Raw genomic sequence first — 21,069 nt, 5'->3', positions numbered from 1 at the left:
GTCTATTTAGCTTCTGGAGCGAGCTTGGATGGCTGGAGCGGGGAGGGGCGATGCACGCACAACAGACGGACACGTTTTAGTGCGGAAACCAAAGAAGAGATTGCCTATTTCACACATAGCATGTGAAAAATAATATATAGTTGATATGTATAGTGCGTGTTGCCAGTGATGACATATGGATCCGAGACATGCTCGCTAACTATGAGCCTTATAAGAAAGCTCAGAGTTAAGTTCTCAGCGGGCGATGGAGAGAGCTATGCTTGGAGTTTCTCTATGTGATCAAATCAGAAATGAGGAGATCCGTAGGAGAACTAGATTAACCGACATAGCTCAACGGGTTGCGAACCTGAAGTGGCAATGGGCAAGCACATAGTTCGTAAAACCGATAGACGATGGGGTCCCAAGGTGCTGGAATGGCGACCTCGCACCGGAAGACGCAGTGTTGGAAGACCCCCACTAGGTGGACGGACGACATCAGACGAGTCGCAGGGAGCCGCTGGATTCAGGCGGCGCAAGACCGTGGCGTGTGGAAGTCCCTACAAGAGACCTATATCCAGCAGTAGACATCTTGATGACGTTGTAGACGTTGATGATGATGATGACGATGATGATATTCAAAATATCAAGTTTCTGGATCCAGCGTTGAGCTGCCTGTTGAAATGTCAGTTTTTGAGTTTTTCCTTTTAAGTAAGTAAATATAAGCTGTGATAGCCTAGTGGTTAGGACGTCCGCCTTCGAATCGGAGGTCGGGGGTTCGATCCCAGGCACGCACCTCTAACTTTTCGGAGTTATGTGGGTTTTAAGTAATTAAATATCACTTGCTTTAACGGTGAAGGAAAACATCGCGAGGAAACCTGCATGCCTGAGAGTTCTCCATAATGTTCTCAAAGGTGTGTGAAGTCTACCAATCCGCACATAGCCAGCGTGGTAGTGGCTCTGTAGTGAGCCGGTAATGAGTTGATCATGATGATGATGAAGTAAATATATCAGAAGATAATTTTGAGCCTATTAAAATATGTTTGTAACACGTTTCGATGCAAAAGTTTGGAAATAGGAAGTGGAAAAAATTTGTTGACAAAATACTAAAGTTTGGACGATAAATTGTGTATTTCGGAATAGGTTGCTACGTGACGAGACTCGCTGTAGTGATGTTTTATTTGAAATCATCGATAAAAATATCGATAGTTCTTGTAACTATGCAAAAACCGGCCGACTCGCGCACCGAGGGTTCCGTGCTACAGTCGTATTTTTTCGACATTTTGCACGATAAATGAAAAACTATTATAAATAAAAATAAATAAACAGCTGTTGAAGAATGTACAAGTAAAGCTCTTTCATATGATACCCCACTAGAAAGTTGAAAATACCAATAGGTATTGGTTCATGAACACATTTTAATTTTTTACTTGGGATGAAACCGGTTCAATACGGTATTTGACTATGTCAAAAATAAATTATTTCTCAGAGATTATTAAATTGAGGGTCTTCCAAAATACGTAAATTCCACATCCTTTGTTAGTTTTATGTGTGACAACCATTTTAAATTATCGGTCAAACTAAAAAAAGCACGTCAAATGACTGTGACGTCACATACCGGCATTTCATAGAATTTCGCATACAAAGCGCGCGTTTTGACGTTTGATAAAAAGTTACTGATTTGACTAGTTGTCAAATACCGGATTCACTGGAAAATTAGCAAGAAACAAGTTATTAGCTATTTTAATATAATTAAAAAAAAAAAAAAATCTAAATATAATAAAAGGAAAAGGTGACTGACTGACTGACTGATCTATCAACGCACAGCTCAAACTAATGGATGGATCAGGCTGAAATTTGGCATGCAGATAGCTATTATGACGTAGGCATCCGCTAAGAAAGGATTTTAAAAAATTCAACCCCTTAGGGGGTGAAATAGGGATTTTAAATTTGTGTAGTCTGCGCGGACGAAGTCGCGAGCATAAGCTAGTCTAGTACATTTATTAACGTACAACTTTATAAATAACTAGCTGCCCTGGCGAACTTCGTTCCGCCTAACAGTCGATGCAAATTTTTTAAAAATTTTCTCTCCGTAAGAACCATCCTCGTACTTCAAGGAATATTATAAAAAAAATAAGCGAAATCGGTTCAGCTGTTCTCGAAATTTGCGATGAGCAACACATTTAGTGATTCATTTTTATATTAGGTATAGATTTACTGACTTCTAGAACATTGTTAACTTAAATCAACTTAACACTTCATTTATTACGTAGAGTGAAGTGTACACACACACAGCTAGCTTCCATTCTATTATATTGGCAACTTGATCGATAAACATATCAAAGGCATGAAATGTATCAAACATTTCATAAAGTGTGTTTCGAGTTTTTTCTTGCCTCAATTACGTAGGGCTGCCATCAAATTCAAATAATTTAATAGAGAATTATTAAATAAATAAATAAAAATGTTTTTTATTCAATTAAACTTTTACAAGTATTTTTGAATCGTCAACTACATCTACCACTGGTTCGGAATGCCTTTCCTACCGAGAAGATAGGATAGGCTAATAACTAGTGTTTGCTAGTTTTTATACGCGAATAGTTTATTTTACATACATACAGGATGTAACCAGAACGCTGGCAAAAACGTAGACAGGTGATAGGTAGTACTGATGATTACTGATATGATAGCACAAAAAAACGCGAAAAAAAATACAAAAAAATCCTATAATTTTGTAAAAAATTACGATATAATTAAGTCCATAAAATTCGAATGAAAATCGAAACCGCTATCAATGGAGCCTATAATATAATATCGTTTAATGCTCGTACATATTCACTACAGCAAGGACCATTCTTCCAACATTATCACCACTGAAAGCAGCGTTTTAAACTTTTAAGCCGTCACCAACAACTTGTCAAGTGGGCTCATTCACGTTCAATTTACTTTGCGATAAGTACGTTCCTTTTCTAGGGTTCCGTACCCGAATGGTGCCAACGCAACCCTATTACTAAATTTCTGCTGTCCGTCCGTCCGTCCGTCCATCTATCTGTCTATCTATCAGCGGGCTGAATCTTACGAACTGTAATAAATAAAAAGCAGAAATTTTCAGAGTGTGTAAGTATTTCTATTGCCGCTATAATAACAAATAATAAAAATTTCAAAATGACTACCATGAAGATGAAAAGGAACATAAACTCATAGCCCTGGTCTCCACCTAAGCGGAGCGGAGAGGAGATGTGTACAGTCAAACAATCCGTAAGGCGATTGTCTAAAACCTGCACCAATCATTATTACAATCTCAATTGTTCAGATTGGCTGAATTTGTGCGATTCTTGTTGCAACAATGCATTGTAGCGAATAGTGAGCGAGCGTTAACCAATCAGAGATGATTGCGATCGTGACATTGTAGCTGTCATTCTCCCGCAATCACGCAGCTGATTTTCAAAAGATGACGTAAAAATATTTTCACGTCATCTGTTTTGAATCTGATTGGTCGATTGAACGCATCTCCTCTCGTCTCCGCTTAGGTGGAGACTGGGCCTTACAAAGGTACGGAACCCTTCGTGTGCGAGTCCGACTCGCACTTGACCGGTTTTATTTTTACTTAAAGCGGATCGGGTTGCGAAGGGAAAATGACATTCGATATTACGTCAGCTTTCATTAGCCATTTCATTTATCGGCTTTGGTTAAGGAAAAGGCTGGAGAAAAAAAGAAAATGTAGCCTATATTGAGTATGAGAGTAGGTACATTTAGAAGCCTATATTCTATTTAGTGTTATGTGGACGGTGTGACCGCTAGGCTGTATTGACTATTGACCTAGTTTGGTGCACTAATTATTTTATTGTCTTACTGTCATTTAGTGTTTAAAGTTTTTTCGATGTAAGTATAGAGTTTGTACGATAATGTATCTACTTAGTATTATTTCCGCGGACTTAGACTTTTATCCAAGTTCGCATAATTCCACACAAATTAACTTAATGGAGAGTTTTTTACAGAACTTTTCCGAAGTTTTTTACAGACTCTAAATACTTACTTACCTAACAAAATATACAACTTTTTTAATTATGCTGAAATGCCATTTTTTCTCATTTTCAAATATGTTTTTCATTTGATGAAAAATACATTTTTATAGCCATACATTAGAAATGTAGGTTTCACATGGTTCAATAAAGCAATCGATATATTATTACCATTAAAATAGCTTTTAATAACAATTTAAGGTGATTATAATCTAAATTCTAAATACCTATATAAAAGGAAAAGGTGACTGACTGACTCATCTATCAACGCACAGCTCAAACTACTGGACGGATCGGGCTGAAATTTGGCATGCAGATAGCTATCCGCTAAGAAAGGATTTTTTAAAATTCAACTCCTAAGGGGGTGAAATAGGGGTTTTACATTTGTGTAGTCTAAGCTAGTAAAATAATAAAATTATTTATTACGTTAAAATACTTCCAGCGACAACCCTACTAGCAAAACTCTGTAAGATCGTGCGAGTGCGATACAACCAACTTATTTCATTACAGACGTGCTAGTGTCGATATTGAGGTATCGATATACATTATGGGAATGTATGTAGGTACATCACTAAAAAAAGCTGTGATAGCCTAGTGGTTGATGGACATCTACCTCCTAATCGGAGGTCGGGGGTTTGATCTTGATCTCTAACTTTTCGGAGTTATGTGCGTTTTAAGTAATTAATAGTGATGGTTGTCTGGTGGGAGGCTTCGGCCGTGGCTAGTTACCACCCTACCGGCACAACCGTGCCGCCAAGCGATTTAGCGATCCGGTATGATGTCGCGTAGGAACAAAAGGGGTATGGCTTTAGTAAAAACTGCCACACTTCTTCCAGATCAGCCCGCTTCCATCTTAGATTGCATCATCATTTACCACCAGGTGAGATTGAAGTCAAGGGCTAGCTAGGAAACCTGCATGCTTGAGAGTTCTCCATAATGTTCTCAAAGGTGTGTAAAGTTTGCCAATCCGCACTTGGCCAGCGGGGTAGACTATGGTCAAAACCCTTCTTACTCTGAAGGAAACCCGTGCTCTGTAGTGAGCCGGCGATGGGTTGAATCATCATGATGATGATGATGTACAACACTTATACACTGAACAGGGAAATTTATTTTAGCGTAGCATAACTTCGTAAATTGTCGACAGTTTTTAGTTGCATACCTGATAAACTAATGAGAAGATCCTGTATAAATACAGGACTTTATCGCAAGTTCGCACATTTCGACAACGTTGATAGATCTCGACTTCTCGAGTATCGAGACGTAAGGAGACTTATTTTGACGTGGACGTGGCTGAATGAGAAAGACTTAGGTACTACTCGGTATTTTGATCCTGATTGGAAAAGGCCTATGTTCAGCATAAGTCATCCGCAGGCGGAAATGATGATGATCGGAGCATTAGAACATCAAAACAATAAAGACCTAAAGGTTGTTCGTTTTTTTTGTACTGTTTTACTTAGTTTTATTATACACGGCTGCGCTAGTTGTAGATGTATGGACAAACTCGAACCTTATAACAAGAGAGTTGTAGTATTTTACTCTGACATTGGCACCGATTCTAAGCACAACCTAATTTTAGAGTATTCGCACCCCCTTCCCACCATTGTAATATGAAAAGGACAGAAGCAGTTTGCCATTTCTAAATTTAATTTTTAGATGGTAAAATCCGTGATTTTAGCATCGCACTCGCGAACCTACTGTTTATATTTGTATTGTGCACTAAAATTTAGAGTCTTTAAATGTGAAAGTCATGTTCCGTTCCTTTTTTAGCATTAGTAAAAAAAAAAGGATGCAGATACTCTAAATTTAGTTTAGAGAGAGACTAGAGAATCGGGGCCATTTACACTGCAATCCATAGTTAAGATAGGTCCTTCTTTAAGAGACTATTCAGATGACATGTGTCAAATTTAACCTTAATGCAATGGTTATAAGGTTGAGTAGGACACAATATGTCGTTCGCTAAAGAAGCCTCTATCTTGATTATGAATTTCAGTGTTGGTGTTCCAACACTCGAAATACACAGATAGTATGTTTTCGAGATAATTATGCAACTTTGAACAGGACACAATATGTCGTCTTAATGGTCCCCTAAAGAAGCCTCTATCTTGACTATGAATGCCATTGTTGGTGTTCCAGCACTCGAAATAGATATATCGACGTTTTCGAGATTATGCAAGCCCGTACTAAGCCCACTGAGTATTCAGTCTGCACAAATGTTTAACTATAAGTAAACAAAGACCAAACAAACACACATACTAGTATAATCAAAGGCAAGCAAGCGTGGTCAGTTTAGGAGGTATTAGCAGGAACACACGTCCTGCAGTTTTGATCGGCTCGCGCAAATCGGCTTACATGTGCTCAGGGTTGGTTTGTACACTACATATATCACACCGAAGCGTAATGGAATTACAATAGAATAGAATGGAATAGAGTAGAATTACCTACTTTTATGACGCTTTTATATAGCTATTATGACGTAGGCATCTGCTAAGAAAGGATTTTTGAAAATTCAACCGCTAAAGGGGTGAAATAGTGGTTTTAAAGTTGTGTAGTCCACGCGGACGAAGTACTTTTATTTGCTGATCCAACACATATTAAACACACTAGCGTGTAATTTACAGAAACATCATCTTAAAATTTTACTTAAGTCTAAAATGTGTCGTGTCAACGAAATGGCAAGACTCAGTTAACAACTGTATGAATTGGTAATATGTTAGTAGTACACTTTCTTGTGTATCGTGTTTGAAATACTATATGAGAAACGTGACAAAAAAGAAAACAAATTCAATTTATAAGTCAGAAACATGAATAATTATGAAAAGTAAAGTCATAAATTATGCGTAGCAGTAATGTAGTGTCTGAGTGCTAAAACATAATTCTATCATTTTAGTATAATATCCTATAGTTGTAAAGTAGAATTTGATATTTAGACCTAGTTTTATTATTATTACACATACCTAAAGATTTGGCCCGAGATGCAAATTTAGTCAAAAGTTTTCCTTCAGCTAAGACACAGGGGTTACGGGTATTAAGGAAAAGTATAACCTAGTAGCAGTATCTATGACATTAATTGAATTGGTTGCCGTTCTTGATAATTATGATACCTATCCTCCATGATATCTGCCATCGCCACATCTCGGTTTAATCGTCTGGACTCTAGAGGGTGCAGGGATGTGACAAACGAAACCAAAATTTCATAGTCTTAAATTTTCATTTGCACGACAATAAAAGTGTCCACAGTGAAAGTGACTGTTATCTAAATATATAAAAGGAAAAGGTGACTGACTGACTGACTGACTGATCTATCAACGCACAGCTCAAACTACTAGACGGATTGGGTTGAAATTGGCAGGCAGATAGCTATTATGATGTAGGCATCCGCTAAGAAAGGATTTTTGAAAATTCATTCCCTAAGGGGGTAAATTGGGGTTTGAAATTTGTGTAGTCCACGCGGACTAAGTCGCGGGAATAAGCTAGTTAAAGTTATAGACACAGGAAGCCCTTTTCGTATCCTTTAGTTTAGGGTTACAAATGTCGGACAAGAGATAAAGCTAAAGGAAGACTATTAAGTAAGACAACTGTATCAAGATATTTCGACCAACTTTAATGAAACTTTGCCCGCGTCGCGTCGGTGTGACAGGCGGCCGTGAACTCACCGCAAGCAAGATTATGTAAACTGCTAAACAATTTAAAGAGCCCGTCCCCCGGGCTGAGCGGGATTCGTTGTGAATTAATATCGTTTGAAATGTTAATCCGTCCTCGATACCTGTCATAACTAAATAGTAAATGCCTTGTACCTTGTATAACTTGAAAGACTTTATACCCAAGACGGTCATAATCGTATAATATCTTAACAAATAACCCTTATTTAACAAAGACTAAGGAATTAGGGAGAGCCGATGATGTATATTAGACTGCACTCAATGACAGTCAGTCAGTAATAAACTAGCTACGGAGCTATACGGTTGTATCATTTCTTACGTACCAGCTACCTACCTACACATCAGACAGTCTAATGGTTTTACGACGTCTCCTATTCGGGAGGTCGGAGGTTCGATCCTGGGATCCTCTAACTAACGGATCTCTTACTTTTCGGAGTAAATATTTTTAACGGTGAAGGAAAACATCGTAAGAAAACCTGTATGTTTTTGCACAGTTTATATATTTTAAATATAGGTATGAACAGAAAAGGTGTAAATTCTATTTAATATCAGTACCCTTATTATATGTATATATACGAAAGTGTGTTTGTTTGTTTGTTGGTTTGCTTTTTGTCGGTTTGTCCTTCAATCACTTCGCAACGGTGCAACGGATTGACGTGATTTTTGCAAGTGACATTTACTACTTTTTATCCCGGAAAAACAAACAGTTCCCACGGGATTTTTAAAAACCTAATTCCACGCGCACGGATTCGCGGGCATCAGCTAGTACTTAATTATACCTAATACCCTAATAGCAATCCATAAGAACACATGAAGGTACTTAAAATTGGGAGACCGCAGAAAACGCCTACGGCCCTAGGCCCACTTCAATCTCGATTTCGTATTCCGTGAGCAAATTGGAAGAGAAAAAATAACATTCTATCCCGAAAGCAAGTATTTGTACAAGATGTCAAATTATCTCATTTAATTAAATGTGGAATACATAATTTTATTTAACCATAGTTACATATTAAAAGATTAAGGCTAAGTACAGACGGTAAGACCGTTTCTCAAATCGCGCGACTTTGTGCGCATAAACAGCAGAGCAGCATGTTTGCATATATTATACTTACTATCTTATGCTCGCTACTTCGTCCGCGTGGACTAGGTACACAAATTTCAAACTCCTATTTCACGCCCTTAGGGGTTGAATTTTCAAAAATCCTTTCTCAGCGGATGCCTACGTCATAAGCTATCTGCGTGCCAAATTTCAGCCTGATCTGTCCAGTAGTTTGAGCTGTGCGTTGATAGATCAGTCAGTCACATTTTCATTTTATATATTTAGATTTAAACCAATAGACAGCGAGATGATTTGATAAAATTATTATTTAACATAATTAAATAATATAAATTGACTTGACGTCTTGTTCAAATACTCGCTCCGGGGCAGAGGTGTTTTTTCCCCACAATTTTCCCTCTGAATACTAAATCGCGATTGAAGTGTGCCCTCAGGCGTTGGTGCGGTTTAAATTTTTCGGGATGCTTAAGTTAGAGAAACTTGCTTTCTTTTTAACCGACTTCAAAAAAAGGAGGAGGTTCTCAATTCGTCGGAATCTTTTTTTTATTTTTATTTTTATTTTTATTTTTTTATTTTTTATGTATGTTCCCCGATTACTCAAAAACGCCTGGACCGATTTTGAAAATTCTTTTTTTGTTTGAAGGGTATACTTCAAAGTTGGTCCCATTTCAATTTGGTGAAGATCTGATGAACATCTTCGAAGATAGATACTGGAACTCCTCAACGGATAAGAGTAAATTGCTCGCGATCAGTGTAATAGCTTAGTAAACAGTAGATTTTTAACCAGTCATAGCATAATTTCATGGGGCCACTAAAAATTGTGAAATAAATTTTTTTTACAAAAAAAATAAAAACCGACTTCGTTACATAAACACTAAAAATTGAAAAATAATTTAATTTATTACCGAATATATTATGTATACAAGAGTTAATATAGTTCCATAATAATATTTTTTGGGGTCGGTGCCAATGAGGTGCCATTGTGGAGTCCCATAAAAATATGAAGTCTAGACGATTCGCGCAGCTAAAGCTAATTGGCACCGGCACCAAAAAGTATTATTAGGGAACTATATTAACTCTTGTATATACATAATATATTCGGTAATAAATTAAATTATTTTTCAATTTTTAGTGTTTATGTAACGAAGTCGGTTTTTATTTTTTTTGTAAAAAAATTTTTACAATAGACGATCCGATATCGGCCTTTATTATATTACCCATCGCTATCCAAGCGAAAGTGTTTTTTGTTTGTTAGTTTGCCATTCAATGACGTCGCAATAGCAACGGATCGACGTGATTTTTACCTTGAGTATAAAACAAAAAGCTCCCACAAGATTTTTTAAAAACCTACATCGCCACGCGGACGAAGTCGCGGGCGTCATTTATTTATAAATATAGGTGACATAGCTTACATTCAGAGGTGACTAACTAACACTTACGTTGCTCGTAGTTACAGCTGAGATAACGCGTTATTTCGCGAGGCGCGTAAATATTTGAGCAGATGAATTAGTCATGAGGCATACGGCAAGGTAGAGCTAACGATTTGTTTATTTCCAACGAATTAGGCAATAAATAAACGAGATCCTTTTTATGGCTCTGTCTGCACTGATTTATGGGGGTTTGAGCTATGCCCATTCTGAAGCACTGAATCATCTTTAGAAGCTGTGAACCAAAATCTTTAGAATTTCCTTGAAAAAATATCGGTGAAAAGAATGTCGTAATTAAAAAACGCTTCCAAAAACGAACTTCTTCTTCTTCTCGAGTCGACGGTCATCTCAAATATGGGCAGCCCAAAAAGCCGCAACCGCAAAGGTGGCCATCGTGGTGAAAAGATTAGTCAGCCTACTGGTTTTGTTTGTGTAGTGCTGCTTCAAGGGACGCCGGGTGTTTGTGATCGGTATAAAACTAAGCACCACGCGGGGAGGCTCTTTTCATGTCCCCAAAAAAACCGAACTAAAAAGTAAAATTATTTACTATTACTTATTTGAAAATAGCGCCATACAGCCGCCATATTGAATTTTGTGTCACTCAGGATGATTCCACAACCCCATTCCCCGCCTCGTCTCTCTGGTCCCAAGTCTGTTGCGTGTGCGGTGCGGCGCCGCACGACGTCTTACTCGTAACACATCGTTTGAAATGGTACAACCCGTCGGAAATATCTGCGCACCTCTCTTCCCTTCGCGCTTCCCCGCAGCTCGCCCATTTTCGCCTATCCAGTACCTAAAGAGTATATAAACACTACGTTATACCAGTACTGTTGCCAATACCAGTGCCAGTAGCGTTGCCAACGCAAGCACGTTGCATGACGTCATTAAGCCAGTTTCTCAGATATTTCCAACGGGTTGTACAGTGATTTCTATATCTTATCTATTCTATAACGTCGCATCGTGTGGCTTCTGCCGTGGCAGGACAGATTGTCTGTGTTTCACACTTTACCCGAAATTTTCAACGAAATGAACTTACTCAAAGCGTCATATACGGCAGCTGTAGCCCGTTTAGCAAAACTCGCTTACCTGTAAACAAAAAGAAAACTTTATCAAACAAACGTAGGCACGATAAACGATTAAATCATATGGAAGAGAGTCCAAACAAATTATGTAGGTAGGGCGAAAAATCGAGAGTGCAAACAAAAGAAGTCTTTTGTTAACTAAAAGCAAAACAAACAATAACAAAATTAAAATTCTTGGCTTCAGAACTTCAGGGCCAATGCTTCTCAAAGCTCTGAATTCAATACCTACCGCGGAATAATAATACAAAAAGCTTTGGGCATACAACGCGCGTTTTGTGCTTGTGCCTCGTTAGATGTTGTAACCAAGATAAAGTTCAAATACGAAAACCTGAAACCTCTTCAAAACACATCCACAGACGGATATACAATCTATACTCTATACTTATAAATAAAATTGAAGGGTCTGTCTGTAATTTCAAAATAACTACCTCAAATTTGAAAAATCCTATTACAATGTAAAGGATTAATTTAAATGATTTATTTAAATGATAAGCAAGCTTGGGAATGAGTTGCTTAACGGATTGTGATAGTTCTAATACGTTTCAATAATTTTGTAAAGTGGTGATAATAAAAAGAATACCCGGCTGAGTTTGTTGTGGGCTCTTCTCAGACCTGGGCGCGTTTGGAACCCTCGTAGCTTTAGTTTTAAGTTTGCGTAATAATTATCACCACTATATCTTAGAAATCCAACATCTGACCATCAAAAAGAGTTATTAATTACCTATTTTGAAAAAAAACATTTGACTTTGACTTTGACTTTAATTACTAAGCTCATATGGTTATTTGAACTGTACCTGTAACTGTACTGTTAAAGCTTAAATACCAATTTTCATCGGTGTAACTTTAAAAACGACGGACTTTCATACAAACTTCCGGTCCCCCATTTAACCCACTTAGGGGTGGAACTTAAAAAAATCGATACTTTACTCTTTACAAAGAACACACCTTCCAAATTTCATGTCTAGTACCAATGGTTTAGGCTGTACGTTAATGTATAAGTCAGTCAGTTAGTCTGGACTTTGAATTTTATATACATATTATATACAGACTATGCTCGCGACTTCGTCCGCGTGAACTACATAAACAAACCCCCTATTTCACTCCGTTAGAGGTTGAATTTTAAAAAATCCTTTCTTAGCGGATGCCTATGTCATAATAGCTATAGCCAAATTTCAGTCCGTTCCGTCCAGTAGTTTCAGCTGTGCGTTGTTAGATCAGTCAGTCAAACAGTCAGACAGTCACCTTTTCCTTTTATATATATATAGATATGTACAGATTACAATTTAATGATATTGGAGTTTGTATCAAACAGAAGTTTAATGAAAAGCTAAATCCCACGGTAATTTACTCCCGAGCATTAATATTCAAATAGTCTGTACTCTGTACTGTACAGTAATTAATTTGTCCTTCGCACACACACGTTTCACAAACAATAATCGAAACAAGTTTGCTCAAAGCGATTAACGCCCTAACGCCGTATTAGGCTCAAGGCAAATTGCGGTAGAGAAGACGCGCAACAACGCGTCTTAAATGTTTCCAAGAGAACTCAACTTTTCATTAAATATGTAACGCAAATTCACAGCTACCACTGCGTCAACAAGCGCAAACTCGCGAATTCATGATTTGGCTAAATTTTCATCTATAGACTATACTTAATATAAAACGGTGCCGTGACTGACAGAGCACAGCCTGAGACGGTGAATTTAGAGAAACTCCCGGCTGCACTCACCCTTGGTTTGTCGGGCTTACGCCGAGTAACCACGTGAGTACAAGATGTTTACCTACTAAGTAAATCCACACGGCCATTATAATACGTAACGGCAAATCTACGACCAAGGCCTCAACAAACGCAAACACGTGATTTTAGGGTTCCGTACCTCAAAAGGAAAAACGGAATCCTATAGGATCACTTTGTTGTCTGTCTGTCTGTCTGTCTGTATGTCAAGAAACCTACAGGGTACTTCCCGTTGACCTAGAATCATGAAATTTGGCAGGTAGGTAGATCTTAGAGCTGACATTTGGGGAAAAATCTGAAACCGTGAATTTAGGGTTAGATTACACAAAAAAAATTAAACTGGTCATGAACTAATAATTAGTATTTTCAACTTTCGAAGTGAGTGACTATATCAAGTGGGGTATCATATGAAAGGTCTTCACCTGTACATTCTAAAACAGCTTTTTATTTATTTTTATGCATCATAGTTTTTGAATTATCGTGCAAAATGTCGAAAAAATACGACTGTAGTACGGAACCCTCATTGCGCGAGCCTGACTCGCACTTAGCCGGTTTTTTTAAAGAATATTAGCCATGTTAAATGACTAATATTCCCCTTTCCTCTCCAACTAAGCGTCAAGCTTGTGCTAAGAGTTGGTACGACAATAGTGCAACGGGCAGGGTTTGAACCGTCAGCCTTTCGGTTTTCAGTCCACTCCTTTACCCGTTGAGCTATTGAGGCTGTAATCGCGATTCGCGATTTCGTCGTCGCGTCGTCGTTTGACCCTGACGACTGATGCATAAGTAACAAGTATGCTCGTCGATGTCTATGTCCATTATTCAATCTGTTTCTCGGTTTCGGCGAATTTGACGCTTGACCTTGCCATGACTATGCAGCAATGTGTCTTGAGCCTTGCAATAGTCTAATGAGGGTTAACTAAGGACTTCGTGTTTGTGCCTAACCTATTTCAAATTGGTATCCTATAGTGCAAAATCTATATCTACAAAATAATCCATATCCATACTAATATTATAATACTTAATACTAATAATATTATAAATGAGAAAGTGTGTCTGTCTGTCTTCTAGCTTTTCACGGCCCAACAGTTAAAGGCAATAGAAATACACATTTTGTGAAAATATCAACTCTATTTTGGTTCACAAGATATCTACAGCCCGCTGACAAACAGACGGACGTACAACGGAGGCTTAGTAATAGGGTCCCGTTGGCCTCTTTCGAGTAGGTACGAAACCCTAAAAACGGATTTTCAGAAATTCAACCAGAACGAAACCAGTCAGTGGGTCAGCTAGTTTTTAGGGTTCCGTAGTCTACAAGGAACCCTTATAGTTTCGCCATGTCCGTCCGTCCGTCTCGTCTACCCCATAGTGTGGGGTATCATTGAATTATGTCTTTAAAAAATAATGTGGGTGGGGGAACATCATTTTTCGATTTCTAGATCCGTTTGTAAAATATGATGTTTTAAAGTCAATTTTAAAGGAAAACTATCATGGCTAAGTTGTGTACGGAATCCTACATTGCGAGCGGCCCGCCACGCACTTGGCCGGTTTTTTAATTAAAGATTAACACCGTCCAATAAAACTGGTCCGAAATTAAAAATCTCAGAAGTCATAAAGCGAAACCGCACAGATACGAGAGAGCCATCTCACGGATGTACCCAACTATCAGTTGTTGTTGATGATGATGATGATGAACCAGAACGAAACCAGTGCGGGTCACCGCCGCAAAGTCGCCGGATTATCGGTGCTTTATAGGATACTAGCTTATGCTCGCGACTTCGTCCGCGTGGACTACACAAATTTCAAAACCCTATTTCACCCCCTTAGGGGTTGAATTTTCAAAAATCCTTTCTTAGCGGATGCCTACGTCATAATAGCTATCTGCATGCCAAATTTCAGCCCGATCCGTCCAGTAGTTTGAGCTGTGCGTTGACAGATCAGTCAGTCAGTCAGTCAGTCAGTCAGTCAGTCACCTTTTCCTTTTATATATATAGATATTTCGGAGAGTGTGCTCAGGAACTTTTCGATCTTGTCCCCCCTTCACCATTTTACCACCGAACCGCAAGACGTCGGGCGAGTTTCCATCCTTATGTCATCGACGTTCCATCTACACGCACGAACGTTTTGCGTCATCATTTCCTCATACGTATGGCTAAGGTTTGGAATACTCTATAGGCATCTTCTAGGTAACGCGTCCCACTTCGGCCACATCATCACTTTCCATCAGGTGTGATTGTGGTCAAGCGTTTACTATAATGAATAAAAAAAACTAGTTTTAATAAAAACTAGACCGCCCCAATAAACGGGTCGAAAATTAAAAATCTCAGAAGTCATAAAGCGAAACCGCAGAGATACGAGAGAGCAAATCACATCGTGGGAACGCTGAGTGATAAATCTCACGGATGTACCCAACTACCCAACGCTCGCCTATTGGAGTCGGAAGCTATAAAATTCCCACTATTCCATAAAGCGACGGGTATTCGGATGTGTTTAATACAGCTTTTGAGAATAACTATTCGTCTAGGTTATATGGGATAAAATAATTGACTTTTTAGAAAGGTTCAATAAACTACAAATGAGTTCATTTAAATTTAAATAGTTCATCGTACGATGCGTTAGCGGTGCGGGTGCCTAGAGCGCTTGGCCGCCTGCGTTATCCAACAATAAATTGCTGTACCATGCCACACGATGCGTTACGACGTCGTTACGGCGCCGCACAGCACGCGAAACGGACTTGGGACCAAAGAGACGAGGCGGGGAGGGGTGGTGCGTTGCAAACGCATACTTCTTATCGGACCGGCAACGCAGTGTCCGTGTGACACCCATGACCCAATACTCAAATCCACAGCGATGCGGCGCCGCAACGCACTGGAAACGCACCGTGTGGCTTCATTCAGGCGGCGCGGCGCAAGACTAATTATTTGTTCAAGAACACATTTTCAACAATTCACGGTTTTCGGATTGTCTCCCTTATCTACTTGTGCTATTAAATAGACACGACAAACAGACAGACAGACAGACAACAAAGTGATCCTATAAGGGTTCCTGTTTTCTTTTGAGGTACGAAACCCTAAAAAAATTGCTACATACGCGCCAGAAAATAATGCACACTCGACCCTAGCGGTTTCGGTAGAGCATTATCTGTCGTTAAAGACCGAGCAAAACGATCATAGGTAGGAGTGACAGAGACAACGCTCTACAAAGTCGAATCATAATTCTAAAGGGCCGATGTACATTATTTTTTTCTGCCGCGTTACTATACAAAGATACTCAAATCGCTGGCTACAAAGTTACCACTGAATTATTATTTGCTTTTTGAGTTTGTAAAGTACCTAAATTAAGTAAAAATATACAAACTACGCGTAATAATTAAAACTTCAAAGAAGTGGTATGCGTGCGATGGTTTAAAAAGTAAAAGCACATGGCGACGGGAAATAAAGCATCCATCTTGTTATGATTACAAATGCGGCATTACAGGAATCTGGAACGGGCCGTTTGTGGACAAAACAACGATTTTGGCGGGAAACGGTGCACGTCAACAGCGCCATCTTTGAACATTCTAAATTTGAAATAAACCAAACATTTCACCGATTCTGTTGTCTTTGTCTAAACTAAATTTAGAGTATCTGCATCTTTTTCTTTTTAACAATGCTAGAAAGGGACAGAACATGAACTTTACATTTAAAGACTCTTTTTAGTGCACGCTACAAATATAAACAGTAGGCTCGCGACTGTGCGCTATAATCACTTTTCATATTACCTTAGTAAGAAGAGGATGCGAATACTCTAAAATAAGGTTGTGCTCAGAATCAGTACCATTTTTGAAAAGTTTTATTTTAACACAAGTGAGGCTTAAGCCTTTTTGTATGTCCTTGTCTGTTTTAAAGCTTCGGGAAACCGATAAGGGGGTATATGGGCACAGTTCACGACAGTTCACGACAGGAAACTTCTAACGAGACGTCAAGGCTTCGACGTCACTGGCAGGCGACAAATGTTAGTACATTTGACGCTAGGTAGCCCCATTTTTCTTTGATTTCCCGTCACCAGCTTAATCCAACTCGTGGCAGTGCGGCATCGTTCAGGAAGCTTCGAGATGTCTCCTTGTCCAAAATTCCTCAGTGCTTGAAGACCAGTCTTTGAACAGTGCGTGTTGCCAGTGATGACATATGGATCCGAGACATGGTCGCTAACTATGGGCCTCATAAGAAAGCTCAGAGTCACTCAGCGGGCGATGGAGAGAGCTACGCTTGGAGTTTCTCTATATACGTGATCAAATAAGAAATGAGGAGATCCGTAGGAGAACTAGAGTAACCGACATAGCTCAACGGGTTGCGAAGCTGAAGTGGCAATGGGCAGGGCACATAGTTCGTAAAACCGATAGACGTTGGGGTCCCAAGGTGCTGGAATGGCGACCTCGCACCGGAAGACGCAGCGTTGGAACACCTCCCACTAGGTGGACGGACGACATCAGACGAGTCGCAGGGAGCCGCTGGATTCAGGCGTCGCAAGACCGTGGCGTGTGGAAGTCCCTACAAGCGACCTATGTCCAACAGTGGACGTCTATCGGTTGATGATGATGGATGATGATAGCTTAATATTCGAGATATATAATTATATCTTCGATTCAGGATCAACCGAGAGTTTCCTCACTCTAGTTCACTCTGTTTACCACCAGTTAAGATCGCAGTCAAGGGCTAACTTGTTGTAATGGAATAAATAAAAAATACTAACTTATGTAGGTAACAATGTAGGGTGGCCACACTTCCACGCGACTGAACCGACCCTTTTCTTCCCTTGGCTTTGAAATTTAATGCGATCAGTTTACGGAAGGCCTTATCTATGAAGCCTGCAAAGTTAATTGTTAGGCTTTACTGACAAAAAAAAAAAAAAAAAAAAAAGCAACCGCCGAGTTTCTTGCTGGTTCTTCTCGGTGGGAACGGCGTTCCGAACCAGTGATAAATTAAAACTACCTGACTATTCATAAACACTTGTAAAAAGTTGACACATGAATAAAAAAACATTCTATTCTATTCTAGTTTAAAGGGTATTCACCGTGATATAAGTTAGAGATACTATAGGTATTCTTTATATTATATACTCAGATTAAAAGGTAGAATATGCGATCACTACGCCCACTTGATGAAGTCAAGAAATACAAATAAGATTTATTAAAACATGTAATAATGGAAAACATACATACCTTACATACATAGACTGCTAAAATCATAACCTTTCCTTTTGGCTTTGATGTAGTCGAATAAAAATACAACTGATATAATATGTAATAATATATTATGTGGATTCTTTGGGCCGCCACGGAACCGGGACGGGTCTCGAGTTATACATTACAAGTAGGGTAATATACATATTACGACATAGTACCTACCTAACTACCTGCATTCGAACCTATAATGCTCGAACAAAGGGCGCAAAGCACCATACACAGCGCAATATTGCCTCGGGGCCGTGCGAGTGATGTGCAGCCATCAGCGATGCAAATATCGATACTTTGTACTACGAATATTACACAAGTAAGGTAATATACATATTATGACATAGTACTACCTACCTAACTACCTGCATTCGAACCTATAATGCTCGAACAAAGGGCGCAAAGCACCATACACAGCGCAATACTGCCTCGGGCCGTGCGAGTGATGTGCAGCCATCAGCGATGCAAATATCGATACTTTGTACTACGAATATTACACAAGTAAGGTAATATACATATTATGACATAGTACCTACCTAACTACCTGCATTCGAACCTATAATGCTCGAACAAAGGGCGCAAAGCACCATACACAGCGCAATACTGCCTCGGGCCGTGCGAATGATGTGCAGCCATCAGCGATGCAAATATCGATACTTTTGTGCTACGAACATTACACAAGTAGGGTAATATACATATTATGACATAGTACCTACCTAACTACCTGCATTCGAAACTATAATGCTTGAACAAAGACGCAAAGCACCATACAATACACAGCGCAATATTGCCTCGGGGCCGTGCGAGTGATGTGCAGCCATCAGCGATGCAAATATCGATACTTTTGATTTTAAGCTTATCTCGTGGTTTAACGACGTATTATAATGTAGATAACGGGTACATACCACGATGATGATTTTATCTGTCGATATTTCGACACAGTTGAATAGGTCGTGGCGGGACTGCAGTGCTGCGAGAGATGAAGTTCTTCACTCCACTCTGCCGGTGTGCGCCACGCGTTAATCAAACAATCACAAGTAAACGAGCGGAAGGATCCCGTTAAGCGGCACTTTTATTAGAGACAAGAAGTTTACTCTAATGAAAGGTTTTTTTAATGAATCAGCCAGCTAAAGCAACGGACTCTTAAAGAGACTACACACGCCCCAATTTGCAACTTAAACCTAGCTAGTAATGGAAATTTCTTGATGGATAAAACCAGCGAAAGTGATTCAAAGAACCAAAGAAGATCAAAGTTACAAAGAACCAGTGGTAAATTAAAACTACCTGACTATTCATAAGCACTTTTAAAAAGTTTACATGAATAAAAAAACATTCTATTCTATTCTATAGTGGTGAGTACATGGAGCGTGTGGTTCGTGTGTCGTGCATCTGTGGAGCGTGTGTTGTGTGTGCGTGGGCCGTGTGTGGAGTGCGCGTATGCGTGCGTTGTATGAATGTATGTATACTCTTTATTGCACCACAAAACAAAAATGACAGGTTACAAAAAAGAAATCTTAAAACATGATGGTGTGCGCATGAAATTGTTGGATACTTGAATAATAACTAAATTAAGTACACAATCGCGTGATAGCTGTTATCAGTGATCCCCGATGTATTGAACATTGATATTATTTGAACATTGACGTATTTAATTAGATGTAACAGAAAATATTATAGCCTTAGTTCAATCAATAACAATCATGTATTTATTTTGAAAACAAACAGTCCCAAAGGTTACAATCGATAGCTAAAAATAAGTAAAACTTAAACTTGAACATATTATTGTATGTTAACGTGCTAAATGGGATGAGAATTAAAATGATGTATAAACTTTATATTCACTCGTTGTTTACTGTTATCAAGTCAAATATATTGATTAGGTAGCTAACTAGGTAGCAAGGTAAGTCGGAGTCGGAAGTTGGCTCGTGTGTAGACGCTATGAAGCAACTGACGCATAAACTGTGTGAAAGCAACTCGGTCACGCGGCGGCTAAGCGGATTAAACGTGCTAAATGGGATGGCAATTAAAATGACGTATAAACTTTACAGTCGATGATAATTAGGTAGCTAACTAGGTTGCAAGGTAAGTTGGAGACATAAGTTGGCTCGTGTGTAGACGCTATGAAGCAACTGACTCATAAACAGTGTGAAAGCAACTCGGTCACGCGGCGGCTAAGTGGATTAAACGTGCTAAATGGGATGAGAATTAAAATGACGTATAAACTTTATATTCACTCGCTGTTTACTGTTTTCAAGTCAAATATATTGCCGTCACGTTTTCCGCTCGGAAAAACGGATGAGGAAATATTTTTCTCTACTCTATTTTTATCTTTCAAAGTTCTAGTAGCTACCATCTATACGTATAACGACACTAGACACTCAGTTCACACCAAGTGTCGTAGTGTCCTGAGTTCTTGAGTGACACAAAGCCTTGTTATGACCGACTAGACTGATTGACTGATAAATCAACATATAGCCTAAACAGTTGTCAGAAAGGATTTTTGGAAATTCCACGCATAAGCCGAAACAATGAAATAGGGGATGAAAGTTTGAAAGCACATCATTTAAGTTATATCTATCGTTTCGGCGTCCGCGATAAGTTTATCTAATTTACTTGAAACTTTGTACAGTTGTTGTTAGCACTTGCATGGTTTCTGAGAGATCTTGAGAACCATCAAAGTACCTACCAATACATGGCGCGTAAATTGCAATTTGCAACTCGTGCCGGACATAAGCAAGAAAAAAATAAAAATATATCGATAAGTCTCCCAAGGCCAACACTAATCGATTCGGATAGGAGTAATCCGGGAAAACAAGGGCTGTGGTGTCCCCACGGTGCATGTGAGGAGGATTTGTTTACTTGTTGTAGGGTGACCAGGACAGAGCCAAGCAAAGGAACGTTT

General features: G+C 39.0%; 2 protein-coding genes across 5 annotated transcripts in view; both read right to left on the bottom strand.

The window, feature by feature from the left end:
• LOC117985109 (uncharacterized) overlaps positions 1-21,069 on the bottom strand; it is a 205,196-nt gene that overhangs the window by 118,770 nt on the left and 65,357 nt on the right. The gene's annotated exons all lie outside the window — the stretch shown is intronic.
• The window catches only part of LOC117985573 (uncharacterized), a 240,469-nt gene that overhangs the window by 182,227 nt on the left and 37,173 nt on the right, over positions 1-21,069 (bottom strand). Inside the window, exon 1 of one of the 3 annotated variants that reach the window (XM_069501025.1) lies at positions 17,625-17,648. The exons of the other annotated variants lie outside the window; for them this stretch is intronic. The gene's annotated coding sequence lies outside the window, so the exon portion shown is untranslated. Of the gene's footprint in view, positions 1-17,624; positions 17,649-21,069 lie in introns of those variants that run through there. 3 annotated transcript variants of the gene reach the window in all.

This window comes from Maniola hyperantus, chromosome 9 (genome assembly GCF_902806685.2).
Source record: "Maniola hyperantus chromosome 9, iAphHyp1.2, whole genome shotgun sequence".
Lineage (NCBI taxonomy): Eukaryota > Metazoa > Arthropoda > Insecta > Lepidoptera > Nymphalidae > Maniola > Maniola hyperantus.
The sequence above is the reverse complement of the archived record's forward strand: the minus strand, read 5'-3'. Positions and strand labels throughout refer to the sequence as shown.